We start from the raw sequence: 6,253 nt of genomic DNA on the forward strand, positions 1-6,253 counted from the left end.
AGTGGTTGGATCACGCTGGATCTATAAGATAAAAAATAGTGTTGATGGTAGCATCAAGAAATACAAGGCAATTTTTGTGGCCAAGGGGTTCTCTCAGAAGGACGGAATAGACTATGAGGAGACATTCACTCGAGAGGCTAGGTATACTTCTATACGAGTTGTGATCTCACATGCAGCACAGATGGGATGGAAGATCCATCAAATGGATGTCAAGACGGTGTTTCTTAATGGTGAATTGAAAGAGGAGGTATACATAGAACAACCAGAGGGTTTTGTAGCACACAATAGTGAAACCCACGTGTGCAGATTGAAGAGATCCTTGTATGGACTCAAGAAGGCTCCTAGAGTGTGGTATGAGCGCATTGATAGATACTTGCAGGGAATGGGCTTCATGAAGAGTGAGGCGGATGCTAACCTCTACTACTTAGTGGTTGGGGGTGCAGTTCTCATTCTTGTTCTTTATGTGGACAACTTGTTTCTAACAGGTTCACTAGGACTCATAGAGGAGTGCAAAAGGGACCTTGGGATAGATTTTGAGATGAAGGATTTGGGACTTATGAACTACTTTCTAGGCATGGAGGTGTGGCAGACGAATGGAGAAATTTTCCTTGGACAAGGGAAATATTGCATCAAAATATTGAGGAGGTTCAGGGTGGAGGATTCCAAAGCCATGTCTACACCTATGATCATGAATTGGAAGAAGGTAGACACATCCAAGGAGAAGGATGTCAAACCCACCTTATACATGAAGTTGATTGGTTCTCTCATGTATTTGGTCAACACTAGGCCAGATATATCTTTTGAAGTAAACTCTCTTATTCAGTTCATGGTTGAGCCAAAGAGAGTGCATTGGAAAATGACAAAGTATGTGTTGCATTATTTGCATGGCACAATCGAGTATGGGATTAGATATGCTCGAGGTGATGGTATTAGGTTGATAGGCTATACTGATGCAAACTGGGAAGGAAGTACAACAAACAGGAAAAGCACTTTAAGGTGTTGCTTTAGCTTGGGATTAGGAGTTGTCTCTTGGTACAGCAAGAAGCAGAAGTTTGTTGCTCTGAGTTCTACAGAGGCAGAATACATAGCAGCTAGCATGGGGACGTGTGAGGCAATATGTCTTCGAAAGTTGCTAGTAGCTTTGTTTGGTCAGAGGGTTGAGACTATTGTGATACACTACGACAATCAAAGTTGTATTAGATTATCTGAGAATCTTGTGTTTCATGATAGGTCTAAGCATATAGACATTAAGTATCACTTCATCAAGGATTGTGTACAACGGGGGATTGTTCAGCTATAGTATATACCTATAGAGAAACACGTAGCACACATTTTGACAAGGCATTGGGGAAGGAAAAATTAATCTTCTTTAGAGATAAGTTGGGTGTCATGCAGAACAACTTCCTCGCTAAGAGGGAGTGTTAGTTGGGGTAGCTTGGACAATTATTTCTCCATTTGCAAGAATTAGCAAATATTTGTTTATCTGGAGTTATTTGTTAGAGTCCAAACAAATATTTATTAATTAATTTATTTCTTTAGAGACTTATATAAACTAATTGATTAGGGTTTGTTAGAGTCTAATTAATCTCAGCCATTGATTGAGATTAAATCATGGTCGTTGGTTTTCCAATAAGAGTAGTATAAAAAGGGGTCAATGGGAATTTGGAGAACACACTTGAGAAGCATTTGCAGTGATAGCAAATGAATTTGCAGTCTTAGCAAATAGTTTTGTAGTAATAGAAAGGGCACAGTGATAGTGTTGGAGATAGGAGTGGAATTTCAGCAAGAGAAATTGGGAGAAGAATTTCTGAAGGAGAACAATGTCAAAGCTCTGCCAGTAAGAGGCAAGCAATTTATGTATCTCTTCATTTGTTGAAGTTTAATAAAATTCCTCATCTGTGGTACTGGTTTTCCCTTCATGATTTTTCTAGGGACAATTTGGCCAAAAATATCGTGTTCATTGTGTTGCATATTTTCTTTCTATGATTTTATTTGTGAAGTTGCAGTTGTGTTATTTTTCAATATTTGTTGTGAATTAATTTTCGGCAGTCAAATAATCCATATAAGATAGGGGATTAATATTCAGTAGCTGCAATAGAATTTTCACATGGTGTGATTCATAATACCAAGCAATTATTGGTTTGTGTAGCATATAAAAGAAAAGGCCAATAATATTGGTGTGATTTATATTAGGATCGATTACAATACCAAAGGTTGTGTGACCCTTCATTTGTAGCAATATCTTTCTTAGCTATATATATAATGTGACCTTTCATTATATATATAATAACCTGCAATAGCATCCACATTGGCAAAGTTTTATTTTTGGAACTGATTATTTCAAAAGTAGAATTTGTAATGAAATCATGGGTGGATAGATTTTGCATCAGTGCCTTTCAACATCACTCAATCATCATCAAATGTGCTTGCAAGCCCACCTACTAGTTAGACAATCAAGCATCTATTTGTTTCTATGAAGTTCATTCCTCTTCGCAAAAACATTATACTTGTAGTGACATCCACATACCTATAGGGACATCACTATACCAATATTTATCAAAAGTTGTTGGTGATTTTATGTTCAAGGCTATGATTTCATTTCATGGTGGTCAACTTGTAATGACATTCTAATAGGTGAAGAGATTTGCTACCGATGAATTCCAGTATTGATTTATTGCCATTGAACTCTTTTGCAAGCCCTACTTTCCAGCCATTGTCACCATCTCGGGTTGCTTTGTTTTCATCATTTGGAGGTTTTGGCTCTATCTCTGACATTTTGAAGAATATCATAATATGCAATGGAATTATCCATTCATTCTTGTTTGATCATCTTGAAGAGGGGGAACTATAGACCATGGAGAGATTGCATCATTACTCATCTTAGAGAGATTCATTTATTGCCATATTTGTATAATCTTGTTCCCCTACCTAACAAACCTTGTCAAAAATTACTTGTAAACACAATAGGGTTCTTGTCTTTAGTGCTAGTTTTTATCATATAGATGATGACATCTTGGAGTCTATTTTTTACTTTGAGTATCCTCATGCTTTTTGGACTCATATTTGGGAGTTATATGGAGATCCCACTACTCAACACTTCCTAGATGACCCAATTTTTGCCTCTTCATTATTTAGAGAAGACACCCCATGTGACTGTTTGACATTTCAGTCGAGGTTTCTTCATAGGTTATTGATTCTTTTTTAGAGATAGTTGATCTCTCTTCACTATCATTGAATTCTTCTCCAGAGTCCTTGATTAATACTTTCATCATTCTTGACTAGCAGGACCATCGTTGTCTTTCATATTTCATTGCAGGACATATTTTAACATTTTCATCTTTAGAACTTCTTCTATATCAGTTTCCCCATAGTTCCAATTTGTCACCTTCTTTTATTGGGCATGTACCTAATTGGAGTGTGGCATCATCATCTTTCATGGACAAGGAGACACATGAGCAGTTTCCAAAGACATCATCATACATTTGGATTTGGCTTCCTACCAATTCCTATCAAGAATGGGAAGCATCCCTACATCTATATATGGTTTTGTTTTTTCCTAAGGATAGACAAGTGGTTTGCAATCATTGGATCATATTTTTCATTCAAACACTTATAATTCTTGTAGGCAATTATTCAATATGGGGGGCTACATAGTCTCTCTCTTTACCTCCTATGGAGGACATCAGTTGCATTTTAGTGATGGATGTAGTTCTTGGGGGGTACTAGTGTTGATACCTCCATTCATCACCCATCCTGTCATTTATCTTCATTTGCATTATCTCTTTTGTGGAGAGGAGTTTTGTCCCAAAAGGTTTTCTCCTTTTCTTTGTTTGTGAGAGATGAGTTGCATGATTAATTGTGCATGGATACCTAACATGACCTAGTTGTCAGGACCCATATATTGCATTTTCATATTAGTCTTCCATCATTTGTATAATAATTTATCTTCCTAAGATGCATTTAAGGGGGGATGTTGGTGTGAATAAGGACATTTTCTAACTAGTTCTTAGTTAACACCTATTCACACATGTTAAATTTACTTAGGATAGCTTAGTTGTCACATGAAACAATCATTTAATAGTGTTCGTGTTAGTTATCTTAGTTGTCATTCTAGATAGATATGAGTCAACATTATGCATTTAATTTTTGTATCAAGCGTAGTTCTAACTATACCATCATCTCTTGCCTATATAAGCAAGCTCATTTGTACATTGTATCATACCAATTGATCATCTATCATATCACTTCGATATCCATTGTTCATTCTCTTTGGTTGATTGTTTCTTGGTCAATCCTATGGAGTGTGTGCATCATTATGGATTCTTAATCTTTCCAACAACATTTACTATTAAAACTATTGGGCTATAATTTTGTGTGCTTGCATGGATAAAGATGAAGGAAATGGTATGTGACCATCTATTTACAATGCTACCATGAATAAAGATGAAGAAAAAGGCATGGTTGAACAATGTATCATTAAATCATTCTTCTTGTTTTGTGGTTGAGTCTCTTTATGCATAAATTTTGTAAGAATGTATTAAAAATTGAATTATAATTGTCGTTGATTGGATTAATGTTAGTATAGGCATCAAGAATAATTTACACAATATTAATGTTAGTAAAATAATTAATAATAATTTAGATGATTCATAGTTGTATCATATTTAGTACATTGATTGGTGGTAACTTTGATAAATAATTTCATATGATGGATGATGATACACCTACGTTAACTAGATTCCATGCTTATGATTTCAACATGATTTCCCATATAAATTGAGTTCCATTCATCTCAAGGTCTATCCTTTCTTCTTTTGGTGTTCATTTTCTATGATATTTGACACTGAAATCCTTTTATGCAAGTCATTGAATTCTTGTCTACCTACTTTTTTAGAAATTGGGTGCTATAATTTCAACTTGCATATGTAGTTACTCTACAACTACTCTACAATTTTCCAAATAATACATTGTTGGTTCTCGTAAAGGTATCTCTCTTACAATCAGATAATTTCATATTTTTGGTTTGCAAATTTGGTGCTCTCCTTCTGATTTATCATTTTGGACTACTTAAAAAAAAAAAACCTATCGACAATATATTGCACAATAAAATGTGCAATTGCTAATTTAAAATTTATCTTCAACACTTTTAAATTGTAAATTCAAATTCTTCACTATTTTAGTAATTGCTTTGCTAGATAATTACATGAAATTGAAAAACATCTTTAAAATGGCATTTATAGATAAGGCTAACTCAACAACATTTGTACAATTAGTTTTAGTTCCTAATCTTTATCATGACTTCATTGTTCCTCTTTTCTATGTTTTGGAGACCTTTGATGTTTGCTACCCTTAAAGAGAGGGAGATCCATTGGCCAAGGAATTACAAAAATATTACATTAATTTAGATCAATAGGATAAGAATACTATTGATGAATGGAAGAATGTTCTTCATCAAATTTCTTCTCTTTCTAGTTGGACAAGGGTATAAGAATCTGGGTAAGTAATTTGCATTCTTTTTTCAATTAACCCAAGGCAAAAACCAAAGGAGAACTTATTTTAGAGTTCTATCTATTGTATTAGCCATTTGTTTAGGGAAAAAATAGTTTGTTTACTAAATCCTTAAAAGTTAGCCTATTCTTTGTAATTCATACAATTACATCTCTTTAATAAAAAATTTTTGCTTTTTTAAACCTATTATTTTCTTTCTTGTTCAACTGTTTGTTAAATTTTATTATAGTTGACTAAATATATAGAAAAATATTATTATTTTTGTACTTGTTCTCTTGCTCATGGTGATGTTTCTCAATCGGCTACTACTGATGTTGTGGGTGCTAAGGTCATGCCCAGGTCTTCTTTTGCCAACAAGCGCAGCTTCACTTGTGTGGCTAGATCTACTGCCCAACCCTCCAAGGGGATTCGTCCTCTTCCTTGTGCCAAATCCTCCCCCATGGTGGTTTGTGGGCAGGATGTTGTGGACAACATTGGGTTCTACCAGTGTTGTGCTTTAGTGTGCAGATTCTTTGGGCTCTGGCCTTCACTTTCGGACCTCCATCGATGGGTGAGTGACTCTTGGAGGTCTTTGGTAGCTCATAATATTGAGCTTTTTCCTTGTGCCAAAGGATTTTTCATTGCTTCTTTTACTTCTCCGGTTGATCGGGATTTGGTTTTGGGCAAGTTGTGGTCTTGGGGATTTCACTCCCTCATTGTTAAGCCTTGGACAACTTCTTTCAACCCTCTCACTGAACTGCTTAAT

The sequence above is a fragment of the Cryptomeria japonica genome, chromosome 4 (assembly GCF_030272615.1).
Source record: "Cryptomeria japonica chromosome 4, Sugi_1.0, whole genome shotgun sequence".
Classification (NCBI taxonomy): Eukaryota; Viridiplantae; Streptophyta; class Pinopsida; order Cupressales; family Cupressaceae; genus Cryptomeria; species Cryptomeria japonica.